Source organism: Vipera berus, assembly GCF_964194415.1.
Source record: "Vipera berus genome assembly, chromosome: 1".
NCBI classification, from domain to species: Eukaryota; Metazoa; Chordata; class Lepidosauria; order Squamata; family Viperidae; genus Vipera; species Vipera berus.
In genome coordinates this window covers 132,077,376-132,094,679 of record NC_138202.1, presented here as the reverse complement: position 1 = coordinate 132,094,679, position 17,304 = coordinate 132,077,376, and the positions used below count along the sequence as shown (strand labels likewise).

General features: G+C 39.6%; 1 protein-coding gene across 4 annotated transcripts in view; it reads right to left on the bottom strand.

The window, feature by feature from the left end:
• The window catches only part of KALRN (kalirin RhoGEF kinase), a gene marked incomplete at its 5' end in the record, with an annotated part of 564,822 nt that overhangs the window by 536,186 nt on the left and 11,332 nt on the right, over positions 1–17,304 (bottom strand). The window lies entirely within an intron of this gene.

Below are 17,304 nucleotides of genomic sequence, written 5' to 3'. Positions count from 1 at the left end.
AAAGTTCAGCTGTCTTCTTTTTATGTTTCACATCATGCCTCCTTCTGCTTGCACAGCTGAAACTGAGCACTTCTACATAGAAAATAACCCAGATATCTTAAAATGGGAAAGAAACTACCAGAATTAAAATTGCTCTTCAGTTAGCTCTGTAAATGTAGAATTTAGTGTGACTAAAGTAGTGTGCTACTTTTTATGATCTTACAGTGATATATTAATATTTTAAGAAGCTTTTAGATAGGTCAGAAAGAAGAAGTGAAAGGCAAATGTTTTATGATTGGTATACCTTTAATGAGAACAATAGGAAAGAAAATAAATCGAAGAGGCAGGGAAAAATATTGTTGCATTGAAACTATATCTATTTGTATGTATGTTTTCCTTTTAAACCCTGCTGTTACCCCAGATGAAAAATTAAAACACAAGGTGCAAACAGACTATCATGATCTCTAAGGAGAAATGTTGGCTATGTAACACATTAACATTCACAAAAAATCAGAATACTGATTGATTTACTTCTTTGAAAAGTTCTTTACACCAGGTATCCTCACAATTTTTTGGAAAACAGTAAGCAATTACAGGTAATCCTCAACTTACAACCATTCATTTAGTGACTGTCCAAAGTTAGAATGGCACTGATAAAAGTGACCTATGACCATTTTTCACATTTAGGACCCTTGCAGACTCCCCATGGACATGTGATCAAAATTTGGACCCTTGGCATCTGGCATGTATTTATGACCATTGCAGTGTCCTGGGGTCATGTGATCGTTTATTTCAATCTTCTAATAAGCAAAGTCAAGAATGTTACAAACTTAACAACTGTGTAACTAACTTACCAACTGCAATGGTTCACTTAGTAACTAAGGCAAGAAAGCTCATAAAATGTGGCAAAACTCTTAACTGTCTTGCTTAACAACAGAATTTTGGGGGTCAATTTTGGTTATAAGTCAAAAACTATCTGTATTTAAAGCCAAAAACATAGCATCACTGTGAAGGATCTTCACATTTTTAATGAAAATGACTATCCAAATAAGAGCAAACAGAGAAAACATCTCTAAGCTTAAGAAGGAAAAACATAACATCTTGAACATATTGCGATTATGACCAACCAAAATACACCTTTAAATATCTAAATCTAGGAAGCAAGTGGGCAGACTTACAAAATTTACTCACCAGAAAAAGTCAAATGAAAAATAGGCAAACCCATAAGAAAGAGCACAAAGAACATACAAAGAATAAAAAAATAAAAAAATTTCAATCCCCAAATGAAAGTCTATCACTCTCTCTTAAGAAAAATTCATGATTTAAAAAAAATTATTTGCCTCTTAAATGACAGAAAGAGAAACTTGTTCATCTCTAATCAAAAGTCAACTACTGAACCATAGAACAAACATATCAAACCTCTTCCTCGGTCTTAGGGTATGATGTAAAAAAAAATAGGACTTAAAGCAGATTGTTTTAAATTTCCACCCCATCATTGAGGAATTAGGTTTACATATTGCATTAAAACCATTGTTTTAACCATGATTTGAATAAACCTCAGTTGTATGGCTTCAAATTCAATGCTAAACCACAAACCATGATTTACAAACCAAAAACTGGCTTACAAATATCTTAAGCGATACCAAGCAAGCTGCACTATAGCTTAGTAAGAAGTAGGAATCTAATCACACTGAAATATTTTAAAGGCCAGGCACATCACAAAAGGATACAGTAGTCTATCCTAAAATGTATTTTGTGCCATACTCTATTTTAAGTGGCATTACTTCACAACAGTTCCATTCTTTTCTGAATGGGCAGGGCCAATTCATATTCACAATGGGTGAGCAGTCAAATCTAAAATCCTTTTAGAAGAAGACCCACATGATTCATCCTTTCCCCCATTTTATTGAACACTGATATGAAGCTATTGGGGAAAATATAATCCATTAACCTGGGGTGAGATTTCATTATTTTATGATGCCCATTATGTATTTTTCATCCAGAGATACATATTTTCATTTGTGCAATATATGAATCCAAGACATCTGGCAAGGCTTGTTTGGAATTTATTGCAACATAGGCCCCTTCCTATTTCTTTCTAACTATGGTACAAATATCCCCTAACAAAATCTTTATGCTGCCACATCTTCATCCCATTTTCAGCCTGTGCATGAGACAGTCTTAAATCATCCTCACTGTAATGGAGCAAAAGTGGCGGTTTCCCCTTAAGCCAAGAGCAATCAATGGTTGTTTCAAAGTATTTCACATCAAGGTGTGACAAATTTGTCACTCATTTAATTTAATAATTTAACTTGTATACCACCCTTCTCCCGAAGGACTCAGGGCGGTGAACAGGGCAATACATAATAAAAAACAGGATACAAAAATTAAAAAGTAATTAAACAACTATGCCCGTAATAATTAGTACATATTAAAAGTTAAAACTAATTTATAAAAAAACCCAACCCCATCCCATCAGACCAGGCCAGCTTGTTCAAAAAAGAAGGTTTTGAGATCGCGCCGGAAGGAGCGAAGGTCGGGGGCCATCCGGAGCTCGACCGGCAAGCGGTTCCATAGGTCTGGCTACTCATGTTGAGTAGCCATTCCGCAGGCCTGCGCAGGTGGTCTGTTTTGAAAGCACCCTCTTCTGAGAGCAAAAGGAAGCGACTGTGGGTGTCTAGCTGTGTTTCAAAACCGGTGGTAGTTGATCCCCATACGTTTTGTAGATTCATGGGATTTGTGCATGCTGGTGTAACTCAGCTCTCTTTATGAACTATCCCTTTCTTTTCTCTTCCTTATGCCACTTAGCCTTGGCTTGTCAAAAGCAAGGAGGCCTGGCACCAAAGATATCAGAGTTCAGATGTCAAAGACCACCTGCTCCTGCTGCACTTCTGTCACCGGCAGATAATCTCCCACTCTTTGATGGCATTCATCAAGGGAAAGAGCAGAAAAGCCAGAAGGTTTAACCAATTACTTTGCTTAATACACTTTTAGTATACGAAGTCAGGATGCCCCCATTTGGCAACAAGCAGCTCAAAAAAATGCAAGACAGAGATTAGCAATGGAAACAGGAAACTTTATCCTAGGATAGTTTTCTGCTGACTCAAAGACAGATGAATGGCAATTTAACTGAGTAGTGAGAAAAGCCCCTGTTTTGTTGCAGTACATGTAAATTTCCATGGCTTCGGTTCAATTCATCCGATGATGAAATGTAATAAATAATTTATCTGGGCCTGTCCCCATTACAGGCAGTCCTCGACTTACAACAATTTGTTTAGTGACCATTTGAAGTTACAACAGCACTGAAAAAGTGACAATGACTTATAATCATTAAAGCATCGCCATGGTCACGCGATCAAAATTTGGGTGCTTGGCAACTGGCATGTATTTATGGCAGTTGCACTGTCCCAGGATCATGTGATCACCATTTGTAATCTTCCCAGCCAGCTTCTGACAAATAAAATCAATGGAGGAAGCCAGATTCATTTAACGACTGCATGATTTACTTAACAACTGTGGCGATTACTTGACATCTGTGGCAAAAAAGGTTGTAAAATGGGGCAAAACTCACTTAACAACTGCCTTGCTTAAAAATGGAAATGTTCAGCTCAATTGTGGTTATAAGTCTAGGACTAGCTGTATACATGAAACCACAATACAGTGAAACCGAGCTCACCTCCTTCCCTAGCTCAGCCTTTTTTCCTATCAAAACACACAAAAACTTAGTAAACATCAATGTTTTGCCACTATTAAACTTAGATCAGGGTTGTACCACCAACAAAGTAGTTCTAAAAAAACAAATACCGAAGAATAGGGGGAGGGGATTGTGTCCCTTTTTCCTTTTCCTCAATAAGGTTCAAATGATATTAAATGTGTTCTAACCTCTGCAATGCAAGAATCAAACCCTCTAGATCAGAGGTCCCCAACCTTTTGGCCACCAGGAACCAGTTCCCTGGAGAAAAGTTTTTCCGTGGACCGGAGGAGGCGTGGTTTTTGTGTGCTGCCTGCATCCCACGGATGGGGCTTTGCTTGTTTGTGCGGACCAGGTGCTGGCATGCCGCGGCCCCCGTGGACTGGGGGTTGGGGACTCCTGCTCTATATGTCATTTCACTTTTGAGACATAATTAGCCCTGAACTTTGCACTTTGGACAAAGGCAAAAACAAAAGGTCACCTTATGTAATGGATACATACACACATGCACCTTCCATGTGGCATGATAGGCTGCAGCCTTGTAATCCAAAACTCTGTGTTTCTGTAGTGAGATCAGAACAGCTCCACTAATGATCAGACCTGTACACTACTATGGAAATGCTCTTCAGTGGTTCAAATTGGAGCCAGACTACATTTTACATTGCAAAAGTCCTGCTGGTGCTATAGGGAACACATCCTTAGCACAGTGGAATCACCCGGTATAATTAAGCAAGCCTTAATTCAATCATAAAAACTACAATACAAATAAAATAATGTTTAGATGTCATCATCTAATGTTTTCTCGTATCCTGGTCCAAAAAATGTATCTAAGTTTAGCTGGCAGGAAGGCTGACCATAGGTAGGGCTCTACAAAGATTATGTCTTCTTTTTTCCATTATAAGACTGCTGCACCCAGTTATATTTTTAGAACATCTATTCCTGTTGAATGATGTCCAGATATTTTGGGATTCGAATTTTTGGCTCATACAAAAAGGGAGAGAGAGCAGAGTTTTGAAAATTAGATTCACTCACTTCTTCCAAATTGGCTGTGTGACTCATCCTGCTGAAATGCCAAAAGAATCCACCAGCAGAAACTGCTCAAAATTTGGTAGCCACGTTGTTAACGCTGTCAAAATGTCTCTTTGTTTTTCTGAAATCTTGAATTGGTTTAGTGCTTGGCTTGCGTCCCAATCAAGTGTCAAAAAGTCAATCTGTATTTGGTTCAGTACATGACACCACTGATCAATTATAGACTTCCACAAAGATTTTCCAAGAGATACCATGTACCCAGCTGACATCTATATTGGCTCTGCACGTTGAAATCTAATGACCTGGTCTGAACAAAAGGGGTCTAGAATTTGGTTAGAGAACACATTTAGCAGGAAGAAAGGACCTAAAGCAGGTCTTTTAGCAATCTCTCTTGAAATAAGGAAATATATTAACTGTAAAAACACTGCCACAAAAATCAGGAACTATTAGTAGGCATTACATATTCCAGAGACGTTATACTGTACCTGTGTAGCTGTATGCCCCCCCCACCGTTAAAAATGACATGTAACTCTATCTTTCTCTGTAAGACAGCACTAGCCAGGTGCAAGCAGTATGGGCTTGATCACTGAGTTTACAACAGACTGTTGTTGTATTGATGGCTACAAAATGCATATGTATAATTTAAACAACTATTGATTTCTCCCACCCATGCCTGAATAATGTATAGTGACAAAATCATTCCACTTAAATCATTTTCCTTCTTTGGGTAAGTACAGGACAAATTTTTAACCAGCAAAGGGAAAGGCAAAAACCATTTGGTGCTATGTACAAAGAGCAAATAATATAATGCGGACGATGACCCAGAAAACCATGCTGCACTTCCTATGTCTATCTGCTGTATGTCCATGTCAAGATATGCATGGCTTGCCCCTCCCGTCTCCTAGTTAACTGGCATTGCTTTGTGTACTAGCAGTACATTACACAGAACAATTGGGTCTGTTACTACAAAGCATGCCAGGAGCTTATCATTTCCTTCCCAACTTCCTTTTTCTTTTCCCTCTCCAGAGGAGAGATCATAGAAACCCTTGACGGCATGTCTAGGATCACTTTCCCTCATTTGCATGAGATTTATTTTGTCAGGGGACTTCTAGATAGCCAGTTTTGAAGCAGTTTTGAAGCAGGAGACAGTATACTAGGTTAAATTTATCTTCTCTTCGCAGCCACTCACTACTCTGCCTAAGAAAGGAGGCAGAGAATTGTCATAGCCATTTATCGAAGCAAATTAAAGTGCATTGATTGGTGGATTTTGCTACCAGCAGGAAGAGTCTCCACCAATTGTTCCCACCGTCACAGACTGAGGGGGGGGAGAGAGAGAAGGAAAGTTTTGACAGATGGCTAGAATGCCAGGTTTAGCCATCTGCCAGAAGCTTTACAGCTCACGAGATCGTTTTTGCAATCACCAGGATGAGATGAGCTCAAAGACACAAAAGCAAAAAACAAGAGAGACAAATGCCCTAGCCTACAACTTTTTCTAGCAAACTTGATACAACTAGATAAGGGAAGCCCTGGTCTAGTACTTTTTCAAATGATATTTAAGAGTCCTGCTCTGTCACTATCTTTCTTAACTATCAACATCTCTGGCACAAACATGTTAGACGGGTAATCATGTCTTGCAAAAAGTGGTTGCAAACAACAAGCATGGTTTTGGATCACACACATTTACAATAGTATCATCCACGTATAAAATTGTACTCCAAAGTATAAGATGTTCAGATCTAGCCAGGGGCTCCATCGTGATTTTATTTTTTGTGCCTTCAAGTCAGTGTTGACTCCTGGCGACTGCCTGATGGCAGCCCTCATAAAGAGGTATTGGGTCTTCCCTTTCAGATTCATGAGTAACCTGTCATCAATAAAAACTACTTTTGGGATACTCATTTAAATGTAATCCTGGATTAAGGGAGCTTGACTAGTGGTTAAAGTACCAGGCTAGAAACCAGGAGGCCCTGAATTTTAATTTTGTCTTAGGCACAAAGCCAGCTGGGTGGTCTTGGGCCAATCACAGTCTCTCAGCCCTGGTTGGCAAACCGCTTCTGAAATCTTCCCAAGAAAACTGTGGAGACTTACCCAGGCAGTCACCAGGAGTCAAAAACTGACTTGCCTGATATACATACATGATCCTGGAATCTCCTGAGCTGAATAGGAACCTTCACATGCAGCACAATGCAATCTAACTTCTCTCCTTTTTGTTTCGCACACAACAGGAAGAGAAAAAATCTAAGGCACATTCTATGCAATTAACCGTTTATCCTTTCAGCACTATGATGTCTAGAGTTTTTCCTTTCCCTGGCTTGTGGTATTGTGGGCAACAGCATAATATATGAGTAAAAGCTGACTTCAAGTACACACACACACACACACACACAAAACATGGACTAATGACCAGAACCTAAACTAAACCATGATTCATGGAGAATTTAAAAACCTTAATCGACCCTCAACCTATCAAGATGAAATAAAACACTTCAGCCTAATAGAAATTTTAATAGCACATGCAGTTGCTGGACCTGGGAAATCAAAAAGTTAGTAAGCAATTGCTGTTTTATGTCATCTCCAGTTTGTTGCTCTCTCAGGGTAAATACTTACATCAATGAACCAGTGAGAGATAATGTGAGATGCACCACTCAAATGAGTAGCAGCCAATCTGGATGGGAGTCCAGACAACTCGCAGTCACTGACTCGCCCCGGCTATCTCACCCTGGCAGTCTCACTCCAGCCAACTCACTGCGGGACAACTCTCGCCATGGGACAATTCAACACAAGATAACTCAAGAGAGGGACGACAGGTGAATTGCAGTGGGTCTTGTCTTGCTTTAGGTTTGAACCTTCTCAAGTTAGAACCCCTCAAGGCTGGGGTGAGCTGCAATTCTACCTGTCCCTCTCTTGAGTTATCCCGCAATGAACTGTTCTGTGGCGAGTTGGCCAGAGCAAGTTGGCCACGGCAAGACAGCCGAGGCAAGTTGACCAGGGCAACTTGACCAGGACTAGTTGGCCACAGTGAGACAACCAGGGCAAGTCAGCCAGGATGAGGTGGCCATGGCAAGTTGTCCCATTCCATCTGGATGGCCTCACAGTTGGTCCTGAGTCAGTTCCAGTTATTTTTAAGTCAAGGAAAACAAATTTGGGGGGAAAATCCATAGTGACAGTATTGGGTTTGGTGCCTTGTAAGCAGTATTGGAAGAGGAGATATTATCTACTTTCATCCTGCTGCTGAAAACTACAATGAAAAAAGATATGGCAACCCACATTTTGAGGGATAACTCTAGGACTTCATATCTATGCCTCTTCATTTTTTACCAAGCGATTGGAAATCAACTTAACACAATCAATCATTGAGTTCTTGAGGCTAAATGAATCCATCCATAATCCCAAGGTTGATTAGGTTATGACATTTGAAGAACATGCTAATTTTATCCATGGCCCTCTTAAATGTGTCATAACAACCTTACAAAACTGATTATGATTTTGTCCTGTTATCAAATCACATCCCAGAACCACTTCAGAAGTAACTAATTTCTTTCACCTCTAGCCAGCAACTAAAAGCAAACATAGATGCTAATCATGCAATTTGCTGTTGTGCAATTAGCCTTTTAAAAGCAAATTGCAGGAGCAGGTGCCTGAATTCAGATTAAGAACATCTAATCTTTTCCCCGTCTTCAATAGTCATAATCCCTGTTGGAGAATAAGGTTTTAAAGCTGCCTTAAAAAAAATTACAGGAGTGCTCCTGGAATTTAGTGGGAGCTTTTTTTTCCTAGTACAAATTCAAATTGTAAGGTGGTTGCTATGAATTAAATCACAATGGGTGGAAAAGAATTAACCTCTTGCAATTCCTATTCCGTATTTCAGATCAATTTGGAGTTATTAGGCTTATAATTGACTGTCACTGATCATGCAGTTACTAATCTGAAAGAAATGGAATTTTTAACCCACCCTGTTCTGATTTTTCTACAGATCCCCAATGAAAAATTATCCACCCTCAAACTGGCCCCGCAACAGATCTTCTGGATATAGCTGCCGCTTTGTCCCAACCACTGTTTCACTTCTAGTTTGGTGATTAATGGCCATAGGTCTGGCTTTTGTGTTCCCTTCCCATGTACCAATGTTCAGAACTCTAAATGAACTTGTGCTCCTATAAATGTAAATACAAAATTTAATTTAAAAGAATCTCTACATTCATGGTCTACTCTATAGCAACTTTTTTATTTTCATATATCTATGCTGTGGATGATTGTCGACTGAAGAAGTTTGTCTACTATATTTCACATTCACTTAAGATTTATTTCTGAGTTTGGTGCATTCAAACAAGACAACTCATTTTCTTCCCAATACATTTAAAAGCTGACTATTGGAAATCAACACTTAGATTACTTAATCAGTTTTAAAGGCTGCCCGATCATCAACAATGCTGGTCAGATTATATACATACTGAATGTCCTACAGGCAGATATGAGGTATAATGTGTAAATTCCCCCAGTAGCAGAAATGGTGGTGTGATTTTCCCAACAATCACATTATTAGCTATGACTTTGCTCATTGCAACATCCTTCAGCACACCATAACAGATCCATGCAGAATGGTCCTGAAGCTAGCAAGAATATATATGGATATCCCTCTGGCTGCTTCCTATTGCTGTTGCAAGCAAGCAGTGAAGTCCACTAATATTTTATTAACCTGCTTGACAAATAGCAGGATGGTATAGGAAATAGTCTGTCTAGGACAGGTGTATCCAACCTGTGAGGCATGGGCCACATGTGGCCCTGGTCAGCTAGTAATGTAGCCCCATAAAATAACTTAAAACATTTAAAAATTAAGGCAGGGAGAGCAGACATAAACAATCAAGAAGAATCAAGAAGTTGTGGGTGCTCTATCCCTGGCGGTTTTCAAGAAGAGACTGGAAAACTATTTGTCCGGAATGGTATTGGTATATGGTCTTCTGCGTGAGCAGGGGGGTGGACTACAAGATCTTCAAGGTCCCTTCCAACCCTATTATTCTATGTTCTATAAGAAGTTTGTTATTTATATATGTTAATTTTATTATATATTTTATATGAGGCCCAAGACAATTCCTCTTTACTCAGTGCAGCTCAAGCAGGTCAAAATGTTGGACATGAGCTAGGATTTGGCTGAAAAGTGATTCAGCTGTTGCCAGGTGATGAAAACTCAATGAGCCTAACATTGCTTATTTCCTGAATGAAGCAGGAAGCCAAGTAGGGTATTTAACATTTTCTGCAAATACCCAACTATTCCTACTCCAATAAGCTTGAACTATCTAATCAAACCATATACCGGTATATGGTTTCTGGAAAGAAAACTGGAGGCTGAATCACTTGTCCTGTAGAGGTAGTATATAAGATATGGGGTTGTTGTTTTTTTTTTCAAAATTATTGTCCCATTTTGTCATTCACTGTGAGTTAGAATATTTTTTACATATGTTCTTTGATCACACAAAATGGACTAGTCTCTGGACTAATTAGCAAAAAGATTCAATTATAAATGTGAGACACTGAACAGAGATATTTCTCTTAAGAGGCAAATCGTACTTGGAGATTCAGAAAGATGGAAATAAATGTTGCCCATTTCCAGGGCAGAGTCAATCAGATTTGCTTATTTGTACTTTGCCTCTTCAAAATATTACAATCTAAAAGCCTAGCATTACAATCCATATGCACCACCCATATGGGGATGGTGCACATTAAGCTGATTAAAATTTATATGAACCCAAATCAAGTGTATTAAATAGCAAACACAAATATAATATTCCAAGTATCCCTGATAGGGCACCATAGTCTCTTTTACATTAACGTCCACTAATATCGATTGATGGAGATAGAAAATGCGGACTTTTTGCAAATGCCTGTCCTCACAACAGTTACCTTAAGAGATTTAGGCCATGGTGACTAGGATTCCAGATGGAAAGACCATGTCGGGAATGACCTAGTGGTCATTTTGGTGTCATCGCAGTGTGCTTGGGTACCACTTCTTAGAAGAGCATTATCCTGAAAAAGCATTAAACGTGAGCTCTAAGCATCTTTTAAAGCCCACTTTCACATGCCTTCTGAACATAGCTCTGTATATGTGTGTGTTCTTTCAATAAGGAGTCTAACCATTTCTCAGAATTTTGAAAACCAATCTATGCGCACACATTCAGAGAGCTCTACGGTGCTTGCAGCATCAATTGCCTTTATGACCCCATTCGATTCTCTTTGTGAATACCTTCTTCACTTAAACTTGTGATCTCACATTACCATGAAGGATGCTTGGCAACCCACAAATCAGACTTCATATGTCAGATCTCCATCCCTGGATCTGCACAACTGTGACTGGCAAATGATTTCTGCCAACTGGTGGCATTAAGAAAAGATTTCAAAAAATAGGTAAAGGAGTCCCTGCGGATTTTACTCCATTAGTCGATGCCAACTATAGGGGGCAGTGCTCATCTCCGTTTCAAGGCCACTGAACCAGCACTACCTGAAGACATTTCCGCAGTCATGTGGCCAGTATAAGGTCATGGGGCGCTGTTACCTTCCCACCAAAGTGGTACCTACCGGTATATATCTACTCACATTTACATGCTTTCAAACTACTAGGTTGGCAGGAGCTAAGCCGAGGATGGGAGCTCTCGTTGAGAAAAGGGGAATGAAGTAAAGTCAGAAGGTTTAGCCAATCACTTTACTTAGTATTCCATGCAGACACAACATCAGAGCGCACTCTTGGCAGAAAGACAAAGCCAACAATAGTTTCAGGAAAGGGATTAACAATGGCAGAACAAATTTTATAGTGTTGGTTTTGTTTTTTTTCCTAGAGCAAGATGAGTAGGTAGCACGTTCTTCCAGACAAGAGAGCTCACAGCCTTCACAATCAAAGACACGATGTGGCTTCTTGAATTGAGCTTCTCAATTGAGGAAGACAACAGAGGGGGAGAACGGGGAAAACACATGGTCACAAACGGTAGATGACATCACCTGAAGCTGTCCTGCAAATAGGCAGGATAACTGCTCTATATCTGGATGCATTAATTGGCCAAAGAGCCAGAACATTGGAATGAAGTGGGAGCAATGATGGAGACAACATTGCTAAAACGTACCTTGGGCTCGTTACCCAAGGACTACCTATAGACATAATACGAGCCTCCTTACCAAAATAGTCTTGCAGCTATACAATAGGAAGAGAATCTGTGGCACTTCTCTGAACTCCTTTTTTGCAGGCATTTGAGATTGCACTGCTAAAATTCAGCAGCAAGCTCCAAAGTCAATACAACTGATAGAAAGTGATCAGTCAAAGAGTGTCTAGTCCTGGCCATCAAAGTGCAAAATTGTTAGGCTTGGCACACTTATTCAAACTGAATTTATCCAGATGTTCAGATGGACTTTATTAGTATCACAGCCTACTCCTCTCTTTTGGGGTTGAAGCAAGTGTTTTAAATTGTCATGAAGGGAATGGGAAATAGTTCCAAACAGACAGCTTATTCATAATGTATTTCTTTAAATGGGAAGCAGTAAGTATAAATCAGATATAAATAAGGTATGGCACAGTTCCTTCCATTTTTTTCCAATTATTGAACCAAACTGCAAGGCACATTTTTCAACAACAAGCAGTTTAGTGAAGATTTAAACATTGCATGACCCTTCCATAAAGTTTTGAGCGAGGGTTTCTGTCAACTTTTTACCTGTTGGAACATTTACTGTTAAGACTGTGTAATCTTAAACCATTCCTCTTGCTAATATACCATACCCTCCATTTAAGAAAAAAAGGTTAGTTTCCACTCTACACTGTCTACTTGTATGTTTCTGCTGCATCAGCATGCTTTAAATAAGTTCAGGTCAGATCCCGCTTTCTGACCAAGCAGCAAGTGATATCTGTGATCTTTGAATACCATAACTGCACCTGAGATATAACAAATAAAGAGATAAATAAAAATATTTTTATCATGTATGCACTGGCAACAATATCCCTAGTTGGCATGGGGTACTGGGCAACTCCATAAAACAAAATACAATTCCAGTTACTGAGCCCTCATATTAAAATACTGAAATCTCATAGTCCTGTGTGATTGTGCCTGTGATGAAAAATGTTGCCAATTCCTAAGTTACGGTACATTAACAATAACTCCTTCCTGCAGTTAAAGGGAAATCTGTTAAGTAACTCAAAACATTATTGCAAAATTGTTCCCCAATATGATGAGTTTGTAACTTCTTCATTAGAAATATCTATTGTATTTTGCATCGTTCTTATAAGCCTTCCCGAGTGCCACACGAAAATCAACATGACTGCTTCCTTTTTGAGATAAGAAGGTTACATGTGAATCTCTTGGCATCAAGAATCTCAGAACCTGTCCCTTTTAGAGTTAAGAGTTAATTCAGGCTTTATCCAACAATTCATTATATCAAATATATTTACATTCAGCCAGCAGTAAATGGTTATGGTTTTTTCAGAAGTACTCCCAAATTCTTGAATCCAAGGAGTGGATGAAACTAAGGGTTGGTTTCATGCAGCCTTGCTTGATTTTGCCCTTTTTGTTCTTTAGTAACATTGATTTGTTTTGCACAGAGGAGAAATATCCAGATTCTCCATAACTTTCAAGCCGGGCCTTTATGAAATAACTATTGGAAAAATCAGTTTTCCAAGTAGACTTCCTTTGGGATACTTCCTTGACAAGTGTATGATCTGCCAATTTTACTAAGGGATAAACTACCATCTGTGGGGACTGTGATCCCATACCTTTTTTCCAGTAATAGGATTGGTTTGCAGCTAATGAAATACGCTTTTACTTTGATGACACCCTTTCCTGGGTGACATCTGGTCAGGCAGCATCAACTTCCCCTCACCCCCCAAAAAAGTTAATGACAACTGAGTTGAGGGAGAATTTCCTCCTTTTCTTTAACACATTGGTACAGAAATTGATAATCCCCAAAGACCTCAATGTTTCTCTTTCCTCTCATCCCATTTCTTAGTTGCTCCAGCCACAGTAGTTTATCATGTCCAATTAGCCATCTGCCATGCTGATATCATTATACAAAAGATGTGCTCAGCCTTCCACCATAACCCATCAGCGGGCCCTTTGTTCAAGCTGACAAATCGGAATCAGACCCCATTGTTCTTGTTTGACGCTGTTGTCCGCATGTAGGCTGCTACTTCTGATTAAACAGCAGGAGTACCACAGGGCCCTCCAGGACTCAGGATCTGTGCCAGGAACACAACACAGTATCACAAAACTTCTACTTAGCTATATGTATTTGATTAACAGAGTATATTAGTTTATATTCTCTTCAGAGTTTGCCCAGTGGAAAACATGCAAGGATTTGGGGGTTTTGCTATTTGATTAGCAATTAATGTATAATTTGATTAGTTGGAATGCATAAGGAGCACATGGTACCAAGCCTGAACTGAACTTATTTCTCGCTTCCCCAAATCTCCTTTTTTCCACAAAAAGACAAATAGAACTTCCTAGCAGACTACTGCTCATAATGGCACAAGTCCATTCCAGACTACAGGTAGTCCTTGGATTACAAAAGCAATTGGGACCAGAATTTCCATAACTAAGTAAGGTGGTTGTAAAGTGCGAAGTAATGTGACTACATAGTTTAGCGATGGCAATTCTGGAAGTCCCAGTCACCCTCATAAATCTAAAACCATACAGATTGTTAAGCAGGAAGAGAGAGGAGTCCCAGGAAAGCAGGTTGGTGGGTGTGCAGGTACTATGGCAGGCAGGGGGTGCTGCAGACAAGCACTACAGAGCATAGGTGGATGAAAAAGCACCAGAAGTTACTTCCTGCCAGCTTCCCCATTGACTTTGCTTGAGGGAAGCCAGCAGGAAATGTCAGAAACCACAATCAGGTGATCACGGGGGCATTGAGATGGTGGGAACTCTGAGGACCAGAGTCATAAGTCTCCTTCATTCAGCACAGTGGTAACTTTGAACTTTGTTGAACCTATGGTTGTAACCCATCTGACCTATATGTCAAATGAGCTGGCATGGCCTGCATACACAAACAGCACTACATACAAACCATCTCGAAAGAGATGCCTGCCCTCAGGAACAAGGCTTCACCTGAGATCCCAATGCTCTGCTGTTGTTTAGAAGAGCCATGAAGACCTGACTCTTCACCCAAGCCTCTGGTTAGACCCCTTCATGACATCATGCTTACCATCTTTCATCTTTATTTTTTTATGTATTATAGATTTAATTGTAATTTGTTTGAGTGTGGTGAGCTGGCCAAAGGTGTTGAGAGTTGGGTAGAGTACAAGTTTGATAAATTATCAAATAAATTATCCATGCAATCTGAACTATATCTACTGGTATCTATGACCATTGGGTCCACATCTCACCGGTGCCACAAATAATTGGAGGCATAAATAAAGGCATAACCTTAGCCCTAGTAAAAGCATCCTATTAGGAGTCACAAATCACTGCTGTGACAGTCCTCCTATCATAGCAACCCAATAGAATAAAAGTTGCCACTGGAGAAAGACCACAGACAACCCTCAGTCAAATAATTTACCTATCCTTTGGAAACTTATGTTCACCAAATCTACTCACTAACGGCACTTAACTTTGTTTTTGATGTGACCACAAAGGCTCTAAAACTTTTATTTTTTCAATCACTGGAAGCTAATCGTGGAAACACAGAGTAAAACAAAAGTTAAATATATTTTAATATCTACAGTACATGTAGCTATTAGGTGAGGACATCTGTTAGAGTCAGGTATCATCAGTACACAGGTATCATCAGTTGTATATCTCAGTGGGGAAGGAGAAGGTGGAGGAATCTTGGAAAATAGAAAATACTAACATGCACTATAATTCTTCCTCACTGTCTTTCAACAGAGAACTACCACATCAGTTTTTATCTATACCCACGTAATCCTAAAAGACACAGATTAGTTTCTACACACTGATTCCTTCTGTCTTTAGTAAAGAAGAGCTTCTGGAAAATGTAATACTGAGCCTCTCTATTAGCTAATTTCTGATGCCTCCCTTTTGAAAAGGTTGCCCCTTGTTCTGAAACATTAAAGTCCAGTCTACTGTAATACTGACTCTATCGCAGAGATCTTTCAAAACTTCCAAGTAATACAGATTATCATTAGCACTGGTGAAACTCCCACTCTAAACCAAGAGTTGCCAGCCCTTTATTCGGCATGAACGGCCAGACAAAGTTAAGTGTCTTAATATCCTGCTGATCTTCATATTAGAGGAACAATCATTGCCTCCCACTGAGCAGCAAAGCCTGCTTCTCCCTACTCAGGGCATATGACCCCACAAAATATTTTCTATTATAGAAATGACCAGGCACTTCAACCTACCAATTGCTACTACTAAAATGAAGATAATTCCTTTTCATTATCCTCAGTGAAGCATAATGTGATAAAAAAACACTCTGTATACCTAATTACAGTAGTTTTGTTGCACTAACAAAATAAAAGCCAAAATCCATGCCTGTTGTAAAGAGAGAATATGAGGCTGATTTTCATGTTCCATCTTAGAGATAGTTTGTTTTCTGTAAACTTTAGACCCAAAAATGGAAGAAACATTCCTGAGCCAAAACCAGATCCAAACTAACTCAACTGAATTTGCAGAGCTCATGGAAAGGGCAATGGATGCAACCTCCTTCTTACCAGGAAATGAACATCTATACATCCACTGACAAAAACTGTGGAAGCCTTGGTCTGAATTAAGATGTCATCAGGATAGGAATCCAGAATAGGAATCTTTTCTGAAAATTTACCAGGAAGGTATCCCTGATTCCTGAGCAGATAATGTGGCCCTCCATGTGTTGTTAGACAATAGTACAAATCCATGATGATGATGATGATGATGATGATGATGATGATGATGATGATGATGGTGGTGGTGGTGGAAGGGGTGTCAGAGGTCATCTAGTCCAACCCCCTGCTCAGGCAGGAAACCCTATACCATTTTAGACAAATGGCTGTCCAGTCTCTTCTTAAAAACTTCCAGTGTTGGAACATTCACAGCTTCTGGAGGCAGGTTGTTCCACTGATTAATTGTTCTAACTGTCAGGAAATTTCTCCTTAGTTCTAGGTTGCTTCTTGTCAGAATAAAACCTGCTGGTTAGAGCTGGATATAATCTTGCCACACAGATGAATCCTAAATGTCTCCAGCTTGACCTTGGGCACTTTTAGGACAAACCATTGTCTCTCAATAAGCTTATGTTTAACCTGGAGCCTTGGTGGAGCAGTGGGCTAATGCCTCCTTAAGTAACACCAGCTGCCTGCAATTAGTGCAGGTTCGCATCCCACCAGGCTCAAGGTTGACTCAGCCTTCCATCCTTCCGAGGTAGGTAAAATGAGGACCCAGATTGTTGGGGGCAATTAAGCTTTGTAATATGCCGCTTGGGGGTGTGTGTGAAAGCCCTAACAAGCAGGCATATACATAGAATGAAGGCTACTGCTAAGCTTGTAAGCCGCCCTGAGTCTTCGGAGAAGGGCGGGATATAAATGGAATAAAAAAAAAACCTGATCAGCTACTAACTGAGTCATTATCTCCTTATTGAAGGTTCTAGCAACATTCAGTTGCAGGGACTGTGAATGGTTGCCATTTTAGCAATCCAGCCCTCATCCACTTCCT